Consider the following 24,975-nt stretch of genomic DNA (forward strand, 5'->3'; position numbering starts at 1 on the left):
TAACCTAAGGACATCACACACATCCATGCCCGAGGCAGGATTAGAACCTGCGACCGTAGCGCCTAGAACCGTTCGGCCACTCCAGCCTGATACCGTTCGAATAGTAAAAATGGTAGTATTAAGTCTTTGAACAAGATCCTGAACGTGGGCTTTCCACGACAGCTTACTATCTATCTGAACACCTAGAAATTTGAACTGTTCAGTTTCACTAATCACATGCCCGTTCTGTGAAATCACAACGTCTGGTTTTGTTGGATTGTGTGTTATAAACTGTAAAAACTTAGTCTTACTGTGATTTAACGTTAGTTTATTTCCTACAAGCCATGAACTGAGGTCAAGTACTGCACTATTTGAAACCGAGTGAATGTTGCACACAACATCCTTTACTACCAAGCTAGTGTCATCAGCAAACAGAAATATTTTAGAGTTACCCGTTCCATTTCACAGCTCTTCAAAGAGTATTACGGCTGCCCGTGCCGTAGACCACATGGACAGTGCCACGCCGTCTGGAACACGATGGATATAAAGAAGGGGAAAGAAGGATATTGGTAGAGAGACGAGGGAGCAGGAGAGGGATAGGGAGGGTGTGGGATAAGAGACATGCAGGGAATTTATGGATAGAGATTAGGAGGGGGGAGGAGGAGATGGACAAAGGGAGGGAGAAGGAGGAGATAAACAGAGAGAGGGGAGAGAGAGTAGGAGATCAGGACGTTTATCCAATTCCTGTACGTATTTAGCAATTGCGAAGCATTGCGGACTTAGCCAGTAATTATACAGGGTGAAAAGTATTTAAACCGACAAACTCTGGGACGTTGTCGGGGGACATCAAAACAAATATTTTTTCTCTAATGTCATTTTTTCGTGTGAGGATTATTTAAACCGGCGGAGGCCGTATTAAGCTCGTCAGTTGTTAGAGGCCGTATTACGATCCTTAGTTGTTAGAGGGCGTATTACGCTCTTCAGTTGTAGGCAACTGCTGTCCACCAGTGTAGTAGTGCATTGTCTCTGTTTTACTAATGGAGCGATACACCTGGAGTGAGTACACTGATATGGTTGGTGCGTACTACGTAGCGCACCAGAACGGACGAGCTGCACAGCGGGTTTATGAACAACAATATCCTAATTGCCGTATCCCGCATTTTACGACCTTTGCTGCTTGGTACCACGTCTGCGTGACACCAGATCGTTTAGCACATTACCTGGACATGGACGCCGTCGTACGGTAAGAACGCTGCAATTTGAGGAAGCTGTCTTGCAGCGTGTGGAGCGGGATGGATCCTTCAATCAGTGCGGTTCTTCGTTAATTTGTGGGTCGGTATTGTTGGAGACTGTTTAATTGGGCCGTATCTGCTACGTAGGACATTATGTGGCAGGCACTATTACAACTTTCTCGCCAAAATATTGCCAGAGTTACTGGAAGACGTCCCGCTCCCTACAAGACAGCGTATGTGGTTCCAACATGACGGGGCGCCGGCACATTTCGGTCGTCGCGTTAGATACCCAGATATGTCCCCTCTGGACTTTTCTGTGTGGGGACAGATGCGCAAACTTGTTTACGCAACTCCTGTTGCATCAGAAGAGGATCTGGTTGCCCCGATAGTAGCAGCAGCGGGAACAATTCAGGATACTCCTGAGGTTTTTGCGCGTGTCAGACAGAACATGATCCGACGGTGTAACTTTTGTTTACGTGTCAATGGAGGTATTTTTGAAAATCTAATATAACTGTAATTGGGTTGTGTTAATGTGTTGTCTCTTGGTCATAAAAAAATAGAAAAGTGTTTGTTGGTTTAATTAATTTGCGACCAGAGAAATCTTCCTCTACCTGTTTAAATACACCTCATAGGAAAAAATGACATTACGGAAAATATTTGTTTTGATGTCCCTTACAACCTCCCTGAGTTTGTCGGTTTAAATACTTTTCACCCTGTATAATACACTCCTGGAAATTGAAATAAGAACACCGTGAATTCATTGTCCCAGGAAGGGGAAACTTTATTGACACATTCCTGGGGTCAGATACATCACATGATCACACTGACAGAACCACAGGCACATAGACACAGGCAATAGAGCATGCACAATGTCGGAACTAGTACAGTGTATATCCACCTTTCGCAGCAATGCAAGCTGCTATTCTCCCATGGAGACAATCGTAGAGATGCTGGATGTAGTCCTGTGGAACGGCTTGCCATGCCATTTCCACCTGGCGCCTCAGTTGGATCAGCGTTCGTGCTGGACGTGCAGACCGCGTGAGACGACGCTTCATCCAGTCCCAAACATGCTCAATGGGGGACTCATCCGGAGATCTTGCTGCCCAGGGTAGTTGACTTACACCTTCTAGAGCACGTCTAGCCGGTCTAGGAATGGTAGAACGATGGGGTCGATGACGGTTTGGATGTACCGTGCACTATTCAGTGTCCCCTCGACGATCACCAGAGGTGTACGGCCAGTGTAGGAGATCGCTCCCGACACCATGATGCCGGGTGTTGGCCCTGTGTGCCTCGGTCGTATGCAGTCCTGATTTTGGCGCTCACCTGCACGGCGCCAAACACACATACGACCATCATTGGCACCAAGGCAGAAGCGACTCTCATCGCTGAAGACGACACGTCTCCATTCGTCCCTCCATTCACGCCTGTCGCGACACCACTGGAGGCGGGCTGCACGATGTTGGGGCGTGAGCGGAAGACGGCCTAACGGTGTGCGGGAACGTAGCCCAGCTTCATGGAGACGGTTGCGAATGGTCCTCGCCGATACCCCAGGAGCAACAGTGTCCCTAATTTGCTGGGAAGTGGCGGTGCGGTCCCCTACGGCACTGCGTAGGATCCTACGGTCTTGGCGTGCATCCGTGCGTCGCTGCGGTCCGGTCCCAGGTCGACGGGCACGTGCACCTTCCGCCGACCACTGGCGACAACATCGATGTACTGTGGAGACTTCACGCCCCACGTGTTGAGCAATTAGGCGGTACGTCCACCCGGCTTCCCGCATGCCCACTATACGCCCTCGCTCAAAGTCCGTCAACTGCACATACGGTTCACGTCCACGCTGTCGCGACATGCTACCAGTGTTAAAGACTGCGATGGAGCTCCGTATGCCACGGCAAACTGGCTGACACTGACGGCGGCGGTGCATAAATGCTGCGCAGCTAGCGCCATTCGACGGCCAACACCGCGGTTCCTGGTGTGTCCGCTGTGCCGTGCGTGTGATCATTGCTTTTACAGCCCTCTTGCAGTGTCCGGAGCAAGTGTGGTGGGTCTGACACACCGGTGTCACTGTGTTCTTTTTTCCATTTCCAGGAGTGTATTTCGTTGTTTGATATCCTTCCTGGAGATGCAACTTTAATGGCCAGCAGTGTAGATGAAAGTTGAAAGAGAGATGCGAGAGGAACAGGGAGTAAACCACCGGTGAACCGCGAACGCTGTGAAGACGCGGGCAGGTGGCGACCGAGCCAGCAGCGGCATTAGTTGCTGCGGCTGCCGCTGAAGTTTCGCGAGAGGGAAGAGCGGCGAGCCGAGATGGCGGCGTAGCGAGAGTTATTAGCTCGGGGCGCGGGGCGGCAGCAGTGGCGCGGTGTGTGTGGCGCCCGCTTCCCGCGCCCATTCTTATTCAGATATTAATTCGGCTGCAAGTTGTTTTCCTCGCGGGTCGTTATTCACGGCGCGGCCCGCCTGGTCGCGTCTCTCCCCTCCCCTCCCCAGCCCGGCGGCGGCCGGATGGGCGGAGTGAGCTCCGCAACTCAACCCTCCGCTCCCTACAGCCGCGCTGCTATCATTTGCGATGATTAATCGAAAACGTTATTTAATATTCATGACGTAGTAACGACTGCTTATCTAATTCCTTTTCATTCTGGAAATTTATCGAACTCCTTGTGCAACAAAAGAGCGTGCCGGCCGGCTGCTGGTGGCGCACCTTGGCGCGGCGGCTGACTCCCGCGGGGGCGGCGCGGGGGCGGAATGCAAATAGGCGGCGGCTGGACTCAGCTGGCCGATGTCCTACTCCACGTAACCCTGGCCTGCGCTCGCAGCAATGCACCACACAACCTCTGGCTGACGGCCGGCCTAATTCAGTCACTTCTACAGCCAATTTATTCGTTACAGTGAGGCGACAGAAGCTGATTTTAGGTGACCACAATGAGTGTTTGACGATCAGCTTACATGCTGCTTCCGTAACAAGACACTGGATTTTCAGTTCTGGCGATGACTTCAATAAATTAATGAGTCGATACGAGTTATCTGTGCCCCAGGGAACACTGTTGGGGCCACTCCTGAGTCTTATTTATATAAATGATATGCCCTCTAGTATTACGGGTAACTCTAAAATATTTCTGTTTGCTGATGACACTAGCTTGGTAGTAAAGGATGTTGTGTGCAACATTGGCTCGGTTTCAAATAGTGCAGTACATGACCTCAGTTCATGGCTTGTAGAAAATAAACTAACGCTAAATCACAGTAACACTACGTTTTTACAGTTTCTAACACACAGTTCAACAAAACCTGACGTTTTAATTTTACAGAACGGGCATATGATTAGTGAAAATGAACAGTTCTAATTTCTAAGTGTTCACATAGATAGTAAGCTGTCGTGGAAAGCACACGTTCAGGATCTTATTCAAAGACTTAATACTGCCATTTTTACTGTACGAACGGTATCAGAAGTGAGTAATACTTCGACACTAAAATTATTCTACTTTGCTTATTTTCATTCGCTTATGTCGTATGGTATTCTATTTTGGGGTAACTCTTCCCATTCTACAAGGATATTTTTGGCTCAGAAACGGGTGGTTCGGGCAATAAGTGGTGTGAGTTCACGAACCTCTTGTCGACCTCTGTTCACGAGTCTGGCTATTTTGACATTGGCCTCTCAATATGTATATTCCTTATTGTCGTCTCTTGTTACCAATATTAGTGTATTCCCAAGAATAAGCAGCTTTCGCTCGATTAATACTCGGCAGAAATAAAACCTGCATTTGGATCGGACTTCCTTAACTCTAGTGCAAAAAGGTGTGCAGTATACTGCTGCATCCATTTTCAATATGCTGCCACTCCAATTCAAAAATCTTAGCAGTAATCCACGCGCATTCAAATCCAAACTAAAGAGTTTCCTCACGAGCCACTGCTTCTATTCTGTCGAGGAGTTCCTTGAAAAATTAAGCTGATTTTTATTGTATTGCTGATAGCGTTTACTTACACTTATGGACTGACTTTTTTCAGGTTCATGAACATTTATTTTTATCTGTTACTACTTTCATGTTATAATTTCATGTACTGGCACGTTCCATGACCTTGGAGAGTTGCCGCTAAATTTGGTCCTACGAACTTGACATGTAAATAAATAAATTAATAAATAAATAAATATACGAAATGTGAAGAAGTCATCAATACACACCATAAAAGTATGTGTACAAAGTGCGTGCCTCTAACACTCATAAACGAGTTCCAGTAAGATAAAGGGTGTTATATGATGTGGGTAGCCCTCTATCCCTCATCCATGAAGTAGATACCGGTTTTTACCTGAAGGACGTGATTTTGAAGATACAAGGGGTGAGAAGTTTCACCCTCTAGAAATTTCTGGAACATTCTAGAACATTCGAGGGTATTTGGGAACATTCCACAACATTCTAGAGTATTCTAGTACATTCCAGAACAATCCAGAATGTTCAGGAATATTCCACGATTATCCGGAATGTTCTGGAATGTTCGCGAATAGTCTGGAAAATTCGGGAAGATTCCAAAATGTTTGGGAACATACCGGAACATTCTAGATCATTGTGGGACTTTCCAGAACACTCTTCAAATGTTGTGGATTGTTTTGGAACATTGTGGACCATTCGAAGCTTTTTTGATATGTTCTGGAATTCGCAACTGGTGGGTACCTACTGGCAGGAGTATATAAAGCAAGACTCTTCGTGGGCTCGAATATCAGTTTCTTATGAGTGACGAAGGGAGGGACTAAAAAAGTAGTGTACTTAATGAATAAAAAGAAACAGTGAAGTAGGAGTAGTCAAAGTGATGTAGTCACTGAACATAAATCGATGTGTATTTTTTAATAAAAAGTTGATTTGATATATATTTTAGACAATTGTGAAACGTGAAAGAGGAGGAGGTCTTGGCAGTTCTGAAGCAAAGCGGCATAAACAAAGAGAACAGTGGAAAAACGAAACAGACAAAGAAGACGAAGCAAGTTTAAGTTCCCAAAGAACGATATCAGCACCGTGAGAAGCGGAGAAACCGAATAACAACGAAATGAACGGGTTTAAGAATCAAGAAGTGCGATACAATCTTATAATAACGCTGTCAACTATAGTCAGATTGTTGTCGGGTAGGAAAGATGAAAAATTTGTGCATATATACACCGCATAGCAAAATGAAAAATGTTGTTTATAAACAAGTACTGTAAATAGTTAGAATAAGTTGTCAATAAAATTCTTTAGATGTTATTCTTTAACAAATACTGTAAATAGTTAGAATATATTTTCAATAAAATTTATACCTCTGATACTTTAAAGATTATCCTCTTATTTCAAAACCACACAATGTCATATCAACTCCTTGAGCGAAGCCGGGTACCCCAGCTAGTTTACGACGAAGAGAGTCTGTTCCAAATAGATGATTTTCTCTAACATGACACTGCCCATTTTCACTGAACAAACAACCAAGGACGTGGCTAAACAATTTCTCCGCAATATGCTTTCTACCATGAGCGTTGGCCCAACAACTTATATGAAGTTTTGAAAGTACACAGACTGATGAAAAGCATCCGGGCACCTACTATCAGACATTACTATGAGCTACGCACGCCCTTCGTCTTCACCACGGTTTGAACTCTGCTGAGGGCACTTTTAATAAGGTGTCTGAATGTGTATGGAGGAGCTTCAGTCCATTCTTCCCTAAGAGCCAAAAACAGAGAAGGTACTCATGTTGTACATTAGCGCTTGAAACGAATTCAGGGTTATAAATCATCCCAAATGTGTTGTACTGGACTCAAGTGTGGATTATGGAGGCGGCAGTCCATTTCGGGAATGTTGTTGTCCACAAACCATTGCCTCACAGACTCTGCTTTACGACACGTTACATTGTGATAGAGCTGCAAACAGTCGCCATCTCCGAAATGTTCCTCTTCTATCACACAGTGTCAGTGCTGAAAAATATGTTGATATCCTTCCGTATTCAGCATTGTCTCAATGCGAGTGAGGCGAACAAACTAAAACGACGAAAAACCCTCCCACACTGTACCACCATCTCATCCGAACATCACTGTTGACACTACATGTGATGGTGTTCGCCAAACCCAAAACCATCCATAGGATTGCCATAGCATGATTCATCACTCGTTTCCAGTCATTTACTCATCACCTCTAGCGTCGCTTGCCAGCGTCCTTGCCGCAGTGGTAACACCGGTTCCCGGCAGATTACCGACGTTAAGCGCTGTCGGGCTGGGCTAGCACTTGGATGGGTGACCATCCGGTCTGCCGAGCGCTGTTGGCAAGCGGGTTGCACTCAGCCCTGGTGAGGCAAACTGAGGAGCTACTTGATTGAGAAGTAGCGGCTCCGGTCTTGGACACTACATACGGCTGGGAGAGCGGTGTGCTGACCACATGCCCCTCCATATCTTCATCCAGTGACGCCTTTGGGCTGAGGATGACGCGGCGGCCGGTCGGTACCTATGAGCCTTCATGGTCTGTTCGGGAGGAGTCTAGCGTTGCTTAGCGTTGACTATAGAAACGAGCGGCTCACAACGACTTGCTCCACCTGTGTACCCTACTCTTTTCAACCCTAGACGCTCACTCACTGGGCTAACTGGAGTGGTGGTAGTGCTTCGGCACTCACGAGTGACTCCTGTCGCTGATTTCATGCAATTTTTTACAATCACCCTCCGCATTACTCGACGGTCCCTGCCCGACCGTACATAAGGTCTGATTAGTCTTGATACAGCTGTGATTATTTCTTCGCGTATTCACTTCATACTCAGCAACAGTCGACTGTGACAGCTGTAGAAGTGCTGAGATATCCCTGATGGATTTGTCACACAGGTGATATTCATTGACTAGCCCATGTTCTACCTCACTTAGCTCCCCTGGCCGACACCTGCTTCTCTACCGACAACATAGTAATGTACTTCCGGTTTCCTTTTGTACTGACGGGTCCAACTGTCTTGACATCTAACGGACGATTCCATAAGCACAAGGATGTCCGGATATATTAGACCAGATAGTGTAGGAGAGAGGAACTGGCAGAAGTCATTCTGTGACGGTGGGCCGAGAGTAGTGGCTTAATAGTTCAAATGGTAGAGCTTTATCCCCGAACGTCAAGGTTTCAGGCTCGAGGTTTCACACGGTACGCTGTTTTGGTATGTTCGACAGTGTTTCGCAAACATAGTTTTCAGTGGATCTATAGACTCGTTTCCTCCGTCCTCTGTTTGTTTCATTCATTTATGGTATATGAAATTTTTAAGGAAGGAAAGCTGAATCTACAAGTGAATTAATCATTTCACGTGGTTCTGTGGCTAGATACAAGTCCTTCAATTGGACGCGACTTATCCCATTTCTCCAACCGGGGAAAGGGAGCTGTAGTTTAAAGTGGTATCTGAACCCCGTATCGCTCCTCGAGACTCCTCACATCGTCGAGAGCTGAAGGCCTGATTAAAAGTAGACTGAAATTTTCCATGGTCCGACAGGAGTTCTACACCGCGACGTCTACGTTTCCGGTACGCAGTTTACCGCTAGATCAGTAGACCTGAGTAAAAGTAAGTTGAACACATCCAATTCATTTTTTGTCGACAAAATTTTAACCTATATAATGCAGAAGAAGTGCATATTTGGTTCATGAAATCGTAACATAGAAACATAGTGAAAAAAGAATTAGTGTTATAGACTGTGTATTGACTAGTTCCGCATTACTACGACGTATCGCACAAGAGACCAACTTAAAACATAACACAGTAAATGATTTCGTAGAGAAGCCCATTATCCGTCGATTCTTGTAGCTGGAATAGGACTGAAAGACACGGGCAGCTATACCTCGGCCGTTGCAGGATCTATGCTGTGAGTAATCGTTTATTCTACAGATCTTCCTCAGATTTTTATTTTTCAGTTTACATGCCCAAATAAGATGGAATTATTTCGGCGGGGCGTACAATGGCACATTGTGGTCTTGAAAAATGGCCTTATTAGAACGCTATATAAAACCCATAGATAAGAGGGTATGCTTAAGACGATGATACCGGACAGGTGTATCACCAGAGCTGTGACGCAAGCACGTGGCCCGGTCATTGGCCTGACTGTAGGTAGAGTACTTCGCCGCGCACTGCCTACAATCACGCCAAAGACCCAGTCACGTGCTTGCGTCACAGCTCTGGTGACACACATGATGACGATGTTTGGTCTGTGATGCGCTCAATTGCATGGTCATAAACGCCCGTACATAGATCCAATTGTTACACAGGCCTTTTTTTACACAGTCCAGTCTAGCCACTGTTAAGAATGATGATGATGAGGATGAAATGATGAGGACAACACAAACACCCTGTCCTCGGGCAGAGAAAGTCCCTAACCCGGCCGGGAATCGAACCCGGGACCACGTGATCCAGAGGCAGCAACGATAGCGACTAGACCATGAGCTGCGGATTAGGAGAGGGAGGATGGCGGACCCATCGCCCTGGTGACCTCTTAGCGACTAGAAAAATCCCTGATACCCATTTGATAGCAGGACGAATGGACATGGGGCCGTCATGAAGGTGCAGGAACAACGAGAATTCCACACCTCTATCCAGAACTGAAGCCAGGACCTCGTGTACCAAAGCTTAGTGCTTTAACCGCTAGACCGCCGCGGTCACAAGAATACACTGTGCCAGCCGCGATGGCCGTGCGGTTCTAGGCGCTGCAGTCCGGAACCGTGGGACTGCTGCGGTCGCAGTTTCGAATCCTGCCTCGGGCATGGATGTGTGTGATGTCCTTAGGTTAGTTAGGTTTAAGTAGTTCTAAGTTCTAGGGGACTGATGGCCTCAGGTTTTAAGTCCCATAGTGCTCAGAGCCATTTGAACCATTTGAATACACTGTAAGATGAAAGATATAAAAACTTAAATGATGATTGAGTCACAAATGGGAGACTGGTCAGGGAAATACGAGTGTGGTGAAAGTGACGATACGGAAGGCTCTAAAATGAGTTCGAGCATTTGAAATGAACATGGAGACAATATATCAAATGGTTATTAGTCTGAAGAGAGTAAAACGGAATCTGGTAGGTACTCGTTGCAGTTTCACTAGGTGACTTTTGTAGTGCAGAGTTTGCCGTAAGCGCCTACGAACACCAGTTAACCAAATTACCTGCTATATCGCTACTTGATAAACCAATGCAAACGTAATCACAAGTCAGAAAAGAATTTTAATTTATTTGACTGTCGTCTCTCTGTTGTGTCTTGGTACAAGGTTGTGCTGTTTCTCACAGAAAATGAAATTCAGTACCTGCAAGATGGCTGTTGATCTAATTCTGGGATATTTCTCTTGATTATGGGACAGTATGCTACCTATTTCATCATATGTACACATCTACTTTACTATTCAGGCGCTTCAGTCCGGAACCGCGCTGCTGCTACGGTCGCAGGTTCGAATTCTCCTTGGGGCATGGATGTGTGTCATGTCCTTAGGTTAGTTAGGTTTAAGTAGTTCTAAGTCTAGGGGACTGATGACCTGAGATGTTAAGTCCCATAGTGCTTCGAGTCATTTTTTTCAAGATTTGGCTTTTGAGTCTCTCTAACCTACAAACTCACAAAAGCAAAAGCAAGGGATACTCTGTTATTTGGAAATTTTTCAATAACATGGGTCAAACATTGCAACTAATGAAAACGATGCTAATGTAGGACCAAAATTGAATCCTGGTAAACCTTCTACTGATGTTTGTCAAACAGAATAACATACAATCGAGGGCTCCAAAAAGAAGTTTATAGGACACTGTAAGGTAACGACATACAAGAACGATAAAGTTCGTTAATCAGTTAAAAAGTTGAACCTACATTACATTCTTTTTAAAAGTTGGCTATTTGAGCCAAGAAATTATGATAGTCATCTGAAAGCTCGTGAGGTAGTAGACTGCTGTGGGGCAGGAAGACCTCGGAAGGTGTCATACTAGCAAACTCCTGGAGTGCCGTTGAAGAACACAAAGCAGCACGTCCTCTAAGTCACGCGACCACCAAAAGTGAACGCGAAGCCTGATCAGTGGAGCAGGATGTCGACATAAGGCACTGTTCAGCATGATGTCGTGGCAACAACATTAGATCTGATGTCACAGCCTGACACAGAGATCTCGTACTGTCTGCCGAAACCAATGATGACCTACCACATGTAGAGGGGCCATACTAACACGGTCAGCACCCTCAAGGGCGTCTGTTGCAGCTAAGGCATTTTAGAGCGAGCAACCACCGAATAGTCCCCATTCCACCCTCCATTCGTCCCAACGATCCCTCCGGTTATGCCTCAGTAAAAACATAAATGTCGTTTGACTAGGGCCTCCCGCCGGGTATACTGATCGCAGGGTGCAAGTCTTCCGATGTGACGCCACTTTGGCGACTTGCACGTCGATGGGGATGAAATGATGATGATTATCACAACACAACACCCATCTTATATACTTTCATCTACCCTATTACACCAGCTCCTAATGAAGTCTCAAACTTATGCTTTTGCTGCACAGATGTAATCACGTTGCCCTCCTACGTCATCGCTTTTGCTACACTACTGGCCATTAAAATTGCTACACCAAGAAGAAATGCAGATGATAAACGGGTATTCATTGGACAAGTGTATTATACTAGAACTGACATGTGATTACATTTTCACGCAATTTGGGTGCATAGATCCTGAGAAATCAGTACCCAGAAGAACCATCTCTGACCGTAATAACGGCCTTAATACGCTTGGGCTTCGAGTGAAACAGAGCTTGGATGGCGTGTACAGGTACAGCTGCCCATGCAGCTTCAACACTATACCACAGATCATCAAGAGTAGTGACTGGCGTATTGTGCCGAGCCAATTGCTCGGCCACCATTGACCAGACATTTTCAGTTGGTGAGAGATCTGGAGAATGTGCTGCCCACGGTAGCAGTCAAACGCTTTCTGTATCCAGAAAGGCCCTTACAGGACCTGCAACATATGGTCGTGAATTATCCTGCTGAAATGTAGGGTTTCGCAGGGATCGAAAGGAGGATAGAGCCAGGGCTCGTAACACATCTGAAATGTAACGTCCACTGTTCAAAACGCCGTCAATGCGAACAAGAGGTGACCGTGACGTGTAACCAATGGCACCCCATACCATCACGCCGGGTGATAAGCCAGTATGACGATGACGAATACACGCTTCCAATTTGCGTTCACCGTGATGTCGTCAAACACGGATGCGACCATCATGATGCTGTAAACAAAACCTGGATTCATCCGAACGTCCCGAACATCCTTAAACGCATGCAATTTTTCATGATCGTAAACAGTATGAAACTCCATGGAACAGGTTAGCGAACTGTAATATTAAGGGAATGTTTACAACGAAAGATACGAGTAAATGGAAACAGTACATAAGGGACCTCGTTGTTCCTCAATGTCACGAAACAAATGGATTACATTCAGAAAAAAATGTAATCAATGACGCCTTCGCATATTTTTCAAAAAGAAAAAAACAGTTGTAACGGTAATTTGTCGTAAAATGTTCTCAAGCACTTCGCTTGAATTTTGAAATCATATCAAAAAGGAAAACGTTTTTCAAGTGTAAGTAAACTGCCACAAGCTAGTCCATATAAGAGATCAAGAATCTGAAAAAAAGCACTGAATAGACTCCTGAAAACCAACAGCTAAACTATATGTGACTGAACACGCAATATGACTATTGATGCTGATACTTTCTGAGCTCGTTAACACTGATTGCTGTCTGCAACAGACCCCTGATTACTGCCCTAGACTAGTTCCCATGCCTCTCTCTGGAATTGGCAACAACTCAAAGATGACCTAGCTGCTGACTGCTCTTTCGGTTGGTCAAACATTTTGCACGGGCACAAGTGATATCACACTATCCAACAATGTTAGCTGATATGGGAGACGGAGGATGTGTGTAAGAGAGAAAGAAAAAAATTAAATGATCGTATGGCATTGTTGGCCGGGAGGTCCCATTCGGGTACGGTTGCCAAGTGCACGTCTTATTTCAGTCGGCGCCACATTGGGCGACTTGCCGTCGATGATGAGGATGAAATAATAATGAGGACAACACGACACACAGTCCACGAGCGGAGAAAATCTCCAACCCGGGCCCGGTGCACGGGAGGCAAGCACGTTACCACCCAGCTAAGCAGGCGGACAGAGAGAAAGAGAAAAAGAGAGATAGAGAGAGAGAGAGAGAGAGAGAGAGAGAGAGAGAGAGAGAGAGAGAGAGAGAGAGCAAAATTACTGTCTTAATTCATGCAAGTAAACGCGCGACCACAAAACAGTAAAGGACAAGACGATGGAACGGACTCCTTTCAGGTTATACTTTCACGAAGATGGAAGGAATTAAGATTAGGGTATATCGTTCTGTCGACATCGAGGTCATTAGAGACGGAGCGCAAGCTCGTATTAGGGAAGGATGGGGAAGGAAAACGGTCACGCCGTTTGAAAAGAACCGTCTCGGAATTTGCTTAGAGCCGTTTAGAGACATAACAGAAAACCTACACTGAATGGTTAGAAACGGATTTGAACCGTATTCCTCCCGAATGCGAACCCAGTGTGCTAACCACTGCGCCACCTCGCTCGGTGTTAAGACAAATGATGCAATAGCAGAATATACAAGTCAGATTCTAGAGAACATACACTACTGACCATTAAAATTGCTACACAACGAAGATGACGTGCTTCAGACGCGAAATTTAACCGACAGGAAGAAGATGCTGTGATATGCAAATGATTAGCTTTTCATAGCATTCACACAAGGTTGGCGCCGGTGGCGACAACTACAACGTGCAGACATGAGGAAAGTTTCCAACCGATTTCTCATACACAAACAGCAGTTGACCGGCGTTGCCTGGTGAAATGTTATAGTGGTGTCTCCTGTAAGTAGGAGAAATGCGTACCATCACGTTCCCGACTTTGATAAAGGTCGGATTGTAGTCTATCGCGATTGCGGTTTATCGTATCGCGACACTGCTGCTCGCGTTGGTCGAGATGCAATGACTGTTAGCAGAATATGGAATCGTGGGTTCAGGAGGGTAATACGGAACGCCGTGCTGCATCCCAACGGCCTCGTATCACTAGTAGTCGAGATGACAGGCATCTTATCCGCATGGCTGTAACGGATCGTGCAACTACGTCTCGATCCCTGAGTCAACAGATGGGGACGTTTGCAAGACAACAACCATCTGCACAAAGAGTTCGATGACGTTTGAAGCCGCATGGACTATCAGCTCGGAGACCATGGCTGCGGTTACCATTGACGCTCCATCACAGACAAGAGCGCCTGCGATGGTGTACTCAACGACGAACCTTGGTGCACGAATGGCCAAATGTCATTTTTTCGGATGAATCCAGGTTCTGTTTACAGCATCACGATGGTCGCATCCGTGTTTGGCGACATCGCGGTGAACGCACATTGGAAACGTGTATTTGTCATCGCCATACTGGCGTATCACCTCGCGTGATGGTATGGGGTGCCATTGGTTACATTTCTCAGTCACCTCTTGTTCCCACTGATAGCACTTTGAACAATGGACGTTACATTTCAGATGCGTTACGTCCCGTGGTTCTACCCTTCATTCGATCGCTGCGAAATCCTACGTTTCAGCAGCATACTGCACGACCGCATGTAGCATGCAGGTCCTGTTCGGGACTTTCTGGCTACAGAAAATGTTCGACTGCTGCCCTGGCTAGCACATGCTCCAGATCTTTCACCAATTGAAAACGTCTGGTCAATGGTGGCCGAGCAACTGGCTGGTCACAATTCGCCAGTCACTACTTTTGATGAACTGTGGTATCGTGTTGGAGCTGCATGGGCAGCTGTACCTGTACACGCCATCCATGCTCTGTTTGACTCAATGCCCAGGAGTATTAAGGCCGTTATTACGGCCAGAGTTGGTTGTTCTGGGTACTGACTTCTCAGGATCTATGCATCCAAATTGCGTGAAAATGTAATCACATGTCAGTTCTAGTATAATATATTTATCCAATGAAGACCGCCTTCCTCCCGTACACGGATCCAGTGACATAGCAATTGCATTGCTCATCTCGGTTTCCATGAATCCTGTTAAGATTCCGCCATAGCCAGACTTACAGCTTTCGCCAGTGCTATCTCTCTTCAAACATAGCTCCTTTTGTGCCACAAGATCCAGTCGTATTGAATAGAATGGATGTGCGCTCTAGCCACCGCACTGAAATGAAGTATGGATCATACTTTGAAAAGTCTCTGAGTAGATAATCTTCAGACTGGTTATATTTGTTTAGAATTACACAAGACAATATTCGATTAAGCGCACAAAAAATGCTATTCTCTTGTCATACGAGAATCATCAAATTTAATAAGGGCAAATGAATATGTAACTGAAGAAAGTAATCAAGTTCTGCTTTAACCTACACTAACTTTAACAGTTGCGGCGTATCTTTACGTCATTTTCTTTGGACTATTGACGATAACTTTTTTACACTGAATAAAGTCGCATTTCTACCCCTGTCAGACGGCAGTTCAACGTGACTGGAATCGTTATTGGACTCCCGGCAGTTCGTCGAAGTCCACAGATACCATCGCAGCCGCTTAAGTTTCTCATTGCAAGAGTTCCCTCGTGCGCCGTCTCCCCCGTGCTAAACGGAGAGAAAACAGAACCAGGAGCTCTTCCACAACTTCGTAACGATTTAATGCTATTCTTCAGGCAACTATTAACTGGGAGGAAATTCAGTGTAATTGTGTGAGGGCAGTGGAGCCTGCAGGAGGGCTCCTCCACGTCGCCAGCGATACCAGGGGGTGGCCGGAAGGGGTGGAGGTTGGAGGGGGTGGGGCTGAGCTGCCGCCCCCTCCCCGGCCTCGCCTGCCCGCCTACCCCTTGCCTGCTATTTTTCTTTGCGCTGACGCTATCTCCGAGCAGCCCTTGCAAAAAAAAGAGTAATTTTTCCCTTTTTCCGCTCGACAGCGAGCGCTATCGGACAGTCCGTTGTTAAAAGTATATGCAAGTACTCCAATCAAAGTCGGTTGTAACAGCGTTATGTTCCTTTATTTTTCAGTAATGTAGTCGGAACAGAGTTATAATGCGGGAAGCAAATCAAGGCTCTAGCTAGATTCACAAGACAATTTCGTAGCTCATAGCTAACGCATTCAGTCCTCTATAGTTTCTACGGTTCTGTGGGACATTTTCATCGAAATTAGTGAATGATGTACGAGTCACTACACAGCGTGAATCAGGAGGAAAGATACACTCCTGGAAATTGAAATAAGAACACCGTGAATTAATTGCCCCAGGAAGGGGAAACTTTACTGACACATTCCTGGGGTCAGATACATCACATGATCACACTGACAGAACCACAGGCACATAGACACAGGCAACAGAGCATGCACAATGTCGGCACTAGCACAGTGTATATCCACCTTTCGCAGCAATGCAGGCTGCTATTCTCCCATGGAGACGATCGTAGAGATGCTGGATGTAGTCCTGTGGAACGGCTTGCCATGCCATTTCCACCTGGCGCCTCAGTTGGACCAGCGTTAGTGCTGGACGTGCAGACCGCGTGAGACGACGCTTCATCCAGTCCCAAACATGCTCAATGGGGGACAGATCCGGAGATCTTGCTGGCCAGGGTAGTTGACTTACACCTTCTAGAGCACGTTGGGTGGCACGGGATACATGCGGACGTGCATTGTCCTGTTGGAACAGCAAGTTCCCTTGCCGGTCTAGGAATGGTAGAACGATGGGTTCGATGACGGTTTGGATGTACCGTGCACTATTCAGTGTCCCCTCGACGATCACCAGAGGTGTACGGCCAGTGTAGGAGATCGCTCCCCACACCATGATGCCGGGTGTTGGCCCTGTGTGCCTCGGTTGTATGCAGTCCTGATTGTGGCGCTCACCTGCACGGCGCCAAACACGCATACGACCATCATTGGCACCAAGGCAGAAGCGACTCTCATCGCTGAAGACGAAACGTCTCTACTCGTCCCTCCATTCACGCCTGTCGCGACACCACTGGAGGCGGGCTGCGCGATGTTGGGGCGTGAGCGGAAGACGGACTAACGGTGTGCGGGACCGTAGCCCAGCTTCATGGAGACGGTTGCGAATGGTCCTCGCCGATACCCCAGGAGCAACAGTGTCCCTAATTTGCTGGGAAGTGGCGGTGCGGTCCACTACGGCACTGCGTAGGATCCTACGGTCTTGGCGTACATCCGTGCGTCGCTGCGGTCCGGTCCCAGGTCGACGGGCACGTGCACCTTCCTCCAGCCACTGGCGACAACATCAATGTACTGTGGAGACCTCACGCCCCACGTGTTGAGCAATTCGGCGGTACGTCCACCCGGCTTCCCCCATTTTCACAGGAGAAAAGAGAATGTCCCTGACAAATAATGCAAGAAGGAAACACACAGGTTTCGGACGTTGTTCTGAAGAGGAGAAACATAAGGATTACTAATCCGAGAGATAGAAGCCAGCAATCTTCTTCGCCTATTCCCGCTTATTAACCAAATTTTTAACGATTCACACCAGCCGCTAATTCTACACACTACCTGAGTTGCCTAACCTAATATGCATCAATGAATTTTCTCTCCATTGGAGGCGTCGAAGAGCGTCAGCGTTCAAGTTCGTCTAGGCGCTGTCAGAAATCACGTCGTTGCCAATGAGGTAGCTTCTGATTCGCCAAACAATCAGCCGAGAACACAGCCAGCCGAGGACTATCCACATTCCTCACGACCATCAGTACTGCCTGTTCGCGGAGGACAAGTGAAGATGCATACATTTCTCGTGGATTCTGGAGCATTGTGCCGATTTTGACACTGATGACGCTACTCCCAGTGGCGTCGAAGACTGACGTTCGCACAGTGTAAAAATAGCGAGGAATTAGAATTTCGTGAGTAAAATCGTAACAGACTGTTAACAGTGTTATGTTAAAAAACGCTATATTCAAATAATCCGCCGCGCGGGATTAGCCGAGCGGTCTAAGGCGCTGTATTCATGGACTGTGCGGCTGGTCCCGGCGGAGGATCTCCCTTGGACATGTGTGTGTGTGTGTGTGTGTGTGTGTGTGTGTGTGTGTGTGTGTGTGTGTGTTTGTCCTTAGGATAAATTAAGTAGTGTGTAAGCTTAGGGACTGATGAGCTTAGCAGTTAAGTCCCATAAGATTTCACACACATTTTTCAAATATTCCAGTTCCGATAAGTAAAAATCACCGGAACCCTTCCAGATAGCCAAAATAACTTATTTGTCTGCCACTTGTGTGGAATTTCCGTGTATAGGCGTAATATTGGCAGAATTATGTATAGCACGCACGCGTTCATACACACACATACACACACTCATATATATATATATATATATATATATATATATATATATATATCGCCTCACCATGAAAGTCACTTTCCAACAGATACCTAACACAACCATCAAAGAGTTGTTTCACTATCGCCGTGGTCGACTGGTCTTTCCATGGCAATCCATACTGCATCATACAGGCCCCACAGGTTCGTAATACATGGATGCTTTAAATATACACACTGTGATCGGTCTTGAGATGTTAACATCATTGTATCACCCCCAACACATTGACATTGAATGCATTGTACGAGGGATGTCCAGAAAGTAAGTTCCGATCAGTCCCGAAATGGGACTTCTCTATATAGTCGTCGCTTCAACTTCGAGTGTTGTAGTAGTCTTGTATCAGCTTTCCAATATCCTCGTCATAGAAAGCAGCCGCCTGTGTTTCGGCCAGTTATCTGCACTGGTCTGCAGCTCGACGTCTGTGGAAAAATTTTGCCTTCATAGTCAGCGGTTCTTGTGAGCAGAGATGAGACTCAGGGGGAGCCAATTACGAACTGTATTGTGGGTGATCAAACACTTCTCATCGGGAACGTCGCAGGAGCGTCTTCATTGCCCCTGCAGTGCGCGGCCGAGATTTGGCATGAAGAAGGAACCGCTCGACAGTTGTGTTATGTGGGCTGCATGACACAGACGAAATCTCTAACCAGGCACTCATACTTGACGGTAGACGCTATTTCCTACGCATCTTTACGTGTTCACTCAAAACTGATAAGAGCGATGTGACACGATCGAAGGGCATACTAGAGACTCTGCCCAACACATCTGTGCAAAAGCTTTGCCGGATTTTCTCAGTGGTTTCCATTTCGCGACCGACCGGAACTTACTTTCTGGACAAACCTCGTACTATTCAAGATGTCGGTATCTCAAGTGAATGGATTGTACTTAATTGTCATGCAGTCCTTGATTCATGCCGGCTTACTGCGCAGTTGATCCCACTACATATCACTGAAATTGACTTTTATACCCCTCCAAACATTCGCTACTTCTATTATAACTTTGAACTCTGAAATTATATCAGCTGTTAAACCAACAATAACGAGTTTCGATCTCATGGTAATCAGTTCATAAGTAGTGTTGCACAACAGCATTCTGTGACGACCTAATTGAGACTTGGTGAGCGGTGTAGGTGTTGGATATAGTGGCAGCTCCAGTATATCAAGCGCAATATCAGACAGCTTTTCTATGTGCTGGTTTACTGACGTTGGTGACAGAGATAATGGAAACCCAAAGTCTGGAAGCAGCCATACGAGCTGACTTGCTATCCACTCCAGTGGGTTGAGATCTCCATCACAGACCTTGTCTGTGTACTGACTTGATTTCTGCTGTTGCTGCTGCTGTGCACATGTATCAGGTACTACAATGGATATGTCAGAGGGCTGTTGAACTGTAGGATAAGTAAAAGAAGACCACGAAAAGCATTGGAGAGTGCACACATATCCCCAGGTCCACCCTCTTGAAGTATGATGTATTTGATGGTATCACGAATTGTCATCTTGTACTGCCATTTTGGTTTGCCATCTTGGATTGCCATCTTGAATTCTAAACTTAGAACCATGCAGTGTGCCAGTTCCCTCAGGATTTGTACCTAGGATTGTTCACTATGCAACCTGCATTAAGATCAGTCATGTTGTTTACCGTCTTGGAGGGCATTTTGTTATAATTTTGCTTAGACATATAGATGTATAGGGTGAAGTGTTATGTTTCCCCCACTTTGCAGTGATTAAATTGCTCAATTTCCCACCTTACCCCTGATTTATATGGTATATTCGAAGTCCAAATTTTGTCCAAAATATTTCGGAGTAGCCTTCATAAAATCAAACCCTGATGAACTTTAATAACTCTATCAGCTGTTTGAACTATTGTACTACAGTCAAACACTTCTCAGTGTCCTACAACCCAGTAGACTTGTAGAATTTCCCCAAGACCACACAAATCGCCATTTCCCACTGTATCTCCTGACACCTGCAAACATGACCAGCCAAAAGACCCCCTGCACAAATGCCCTTGTTGCATGAATCATATGACTCATAAAGGTATTCATCAGAAACTGATTTAGAAAGCCTATGGAAATTTATATTCTTGCTAACAGATGCCCCATCACCCCATCAGTCAATTACAAGCATGTTTCACACGTCGCACACACCTCCAGATCCCCTACCCCCATTTCAAATCTACTAGAAATGTTAGATGTCTTATGTGTAATGTAAAACACTTACAATTTATGTGAGGAATCACGTTTTAACTGCAGAGCTAGTCTGGACGAGAAATCGACTTCTTTTTATACGAATGATAGTTGGAGTTCAACATTTCGTCTAGACCAATATCAAATCTTCATAACACCCAGTCATATCCACCACGAAAATTAATGTTAGTTGACAGATAATAATATTGTAGTCCATCAAAAGAGTGTGTGTGTGTGTCTGTGTGTGTGTGTGTGTGTGTGTGTTTGTGTGTGTCAGACCGTGAGGCTGTAGTGGCTTGCTGGGTGGAATGAAAAGCAAGTAAGATCCCAACTTAAGTGTTTTAACTATTATATTAGTGGGGTGGAGGAAACTATTTCAACTTTGTACAGCTGGACAACTTGAGACAGGTGGTAGTAACACCAGGGGAGACCTTAGTGACCATCTTGAATTCTGTATTGAGAACAAAAGATCTGCGAATCACAACAGCAGATCGCCACTTGTCTGAGTAAATAATAGTTTAGAGGGAAAATGTTTAGCGGTCTTTCATGAGGCTGAAGGTAGATCAGCAGTCTGAGTTCTACTGTAGGGTGAAAAACATCTTAGGGGTCAGACTGATATCCTTCGTATGACTGACAAGCTGGACGGATGGGGGAAACAAATGCCTTTTTGTAATAGAATAGGTACAGGGGGAAGAGGATGGGGAAGGTGTTATCTTGCCCTTTGTTCCAGAACCACAGGCAGGGACCTGTAGGAGAAATAAAAGTACTTTGTCCCAGCGAGGGGAGATCTGATAATTGTGCACTCTGTCCTCACAGCCTAGGTCGTCATAGAGCTGCACCAGTATGCCTTTGTCGCCATGTTGGCTTTCCATCTTGGATTCTGCTGCATCAGTATACCAGAAGAAGGTGAATGCAGAAATGTCATTTCGATATACATCATTGTATGATTAATGTATCAGAGGTTTCAAAACGATTTCCCCAAACCGACTGAATATATAAAATTTGTTTTTTATTCAGAATTCTAATGAAAGTGGTAACGTAGTGTTCTGTATACAAATATTCACTCCTGGAAATTGAAATAAGAACACCGTGAATTCATTGTCCCAGGAAGGGGAAACTTTATTGGCACATTCCTGGGGTCAGATACATCACATGATCACACTGCAGAACCACAGGCACATAGACACAGGCAACAGAGCATGCACAATGTCGGCACTAGTACAGTGTATATCCACCTTTCGCAGCAATGCAGGCTGCTATTCTCCCATGGAGGCGATCGTAGAGATGCTGGATGTAGTCCTGTGGAACGGTTTGCCATGCCATTTCCACCTGGCGCCTCAGTTGGACCATCGTTCGTGCTGGACGTGCAGAACGCGTGAGACGACGCTTCATCCAGTCCCAAACATGCTCAATGGGGGACAGATCCGGAGATCTTGCTGGCCAGGGTAGTTGACTTACACCTTCTAGAGCACGTTGGGTGGCACGGGATACATGCGGACGTGCATTGTCCTGTTGGAACAGCAAGTTCCCTTGCCGGTCTAGGAATGGTAGAACGATGGGTTCGATGACGGTTTGGATTTACCGTGCACTATTCAGTGTCCCCTCGACGATCACCAGAGGTGTACGGCCAGTGTAGGAGATCGCTCCCCACACCATGATGCCGGGTGTTGGCCGTGTGTGCCTCGGTCGTATGCAGTCCTGATTGTGGCGCTAACCTGCACGGCGCCAAACACGCATACGACCATCATTGGCACCAAAGCAGAAGCGACTCTCATCGCTGAAGACGACACGTCTCCATTCGTCTCTCCATTCACGCCTGTCGCGACACCACTGGAGGCGGGCTGCACGATGTTGGGGAGTGAGCGGAAGACGGCCTAACGGTGTGCGGGACCGTAGCCCAGCTTCATGGAGACGGTTGCGAATGGTCCTCGCCGATATCCCAGGACAACAGTGTTCCTAATTTGCTGGGAAGTGGCGGTGCGGTCCCCTACGGCACTGCGTAGGATCCTACGGTCTTGGCGTGCATCCGTGCGTCGCTGCGGTCCGGTCCCAGGTCGACGGGCACGTGCACCTTCCGCCGACCACTGGCGACAACATCGATGTACTGTGGAGACCTTACGCCCCACGTGTTGAGCAATTCGGCGGTACGTCCACCCGGCCTCCCGCATGCCCACTATACGCCCTCGCTCAAAGTCCGTGAACTGCACATATGGTTCACGTCCACGCTGTCGCGGCATGCTACCAGCGTTAAAGACTGCGATGGAACTCCGTATGCCACGGCAAACTGGCTGACACTGACGGCGGCGGTGCACAAATGCTGCGCAGCTAGCGCCATTCGACGGCGAACACCGCGGTTCCTGGTGTGTCCGCTGTGCCGTGCGTGTGATCATTGCTTGTACAGCCCTCTCGCAGTGTCCGGAGCAAGTATGGTGGGTCTGACACACCGGTGTCAATGTGTTCTTTTTTCCATTTCCAGGAGTGTAGTTGGGAATGTACTTGACTAATATTATTTGTAGAATTCTTCTACTATGTGAGATACATAGTAGGCTATAAACACCTGCACACTGTATAAGTTTTCACGTAAACACACAGAATAAGTAGGCAGAAAATGTACAGTGATGTCTATAACGAGGACAACGAGTTGAAACTTATGAAGTATGGAGGAGATTGGCAAGGACTTTGTACGCTCAAGAGATTCAAGCAAGTAGACAAATAACCAGTTTTGTGACTAAAAGAAACTTGGGGAAGTTTTTTTAAAACTGAAGAGTGAGAAGGAGTAATGAGGATGTAACAATTTGAGGCATAACGCTACAAGCGAACCCTTTTGACTATCATAAAACTGCGGAAAAAAAGGTTTCCAATGGCTCTGAGCACTATGGGACTTAACTTGTAAGGTCTTCAGTCCCTTAGAACCTAGAACTACTTAAACCCAACTAACTTAAGGACATCACACACATCCATGCCCGAGGCAGGATTCGAACCTGCAACCGTAGCGGTCGCGCGGTTCCAGACTGTAGCGAATAGAACCGCTAGGCCACCTCGGCCGTATACTGCAGAAAACTGCAGTCAGAAGTCAACTAGGTAAAATTCAGAAATACTGTATATCTCCGTGAAAAGATTTCATATTTTGTACAGAATGTATCACATTAAATAGTGAAAACTTATATTTAATAATAGAAACAAAGGCTTTGCAGTGATCATGAGTTCGTAAATAAGCGGTTTGCGAGATAACTGAGAATGGGTGGTTACAAGCCGCTGCTGACTTTAATATGAAATATTGTCCTATAAAAGTACTACAAATAAGCTTTTCGATGACGTCACACATCGTTGGGGAATACAGTAGACTCACAGTGGGGCACCGCCACATATTGCTGCTAATGTAAGACATCCAACGCACCATCACCCCAGAAGGATATCTCGAGCAATATCTATCTCTCAGTTTCCAAGATCGCCCGACTTTAATGTTTCGGATTTTTAAGTTTAGAGTCATATCAAAAGTGAAGCGTGAAACACTCTCGTTAATAGAGTTGAAGAAATGGAACAGCAAATTATACCATCTTGTCAAAATTTACGAGATAATTTGGAAGTGTTTGAAAAATTTCGTAACTCGCTGCAGAGAAGAGTGCGGTATTACACCCATATGCGAAGAGGAAACGTGGCGTACTTCGATTAACCGATGCGATTGCGCAGAAAATTTCAAAGATCTTAAGCAGTACTAAATGGGTGAAAATTGAGCTCTCAGATAAGAACTTCACCAATAATTTCCTTCGAATATATTTGTGCTAATAGGACAATATGTCATCTGAAGTCAGTGGTATCTCGTAACCACACTTTCACAGTTTTCTGGGAAACGGCGACTTTCGGACCCACGATAAATGGAAGGTCTTTACTTATATTACCGTATCCGTTTCACTATTAATTACGTTACACCATGTGTATGTAAAACACAGAAAATGAAACGTATATGCTAGGTCATTGCATACCGTATGTTCCAGGAGGAACGGTCAATATTCAGGGAGAGATGACATTAAGGACCAAAACAAGAATAAAATCAGCAGTAAATGTGGGTCCCAGAGTGTATTACTCAAGAGTTATTAGCACTTTCTCAACTTCGATACTGTGAAACATATCTCTGCTACTGTGCAAGTGCACATAGCTCTTAAGATATACATTTATTAGCCCATGTTTACTCGACAATTTTCCTTGTTGTTGACCATACTAGCATCTTCCAGAATTCGTAAAGTAGAGGACTTGCAGTAAAAGAGATTTGTTTC

This window comes from Schistocerca gregaria, chromosome 1, assembly GCF_023897955.1.
Source record: "Schistocerca gregaria isolate iqSchGreg1 chromosome 1, iqSchGreg1.2, whole genome shotgun sequence".
NCBI lineage: Eukaryota > Metazoa > Arthropoda > Insecta > Orthoptera > Acrididae > Schistocerca > Schistocerca gregaria.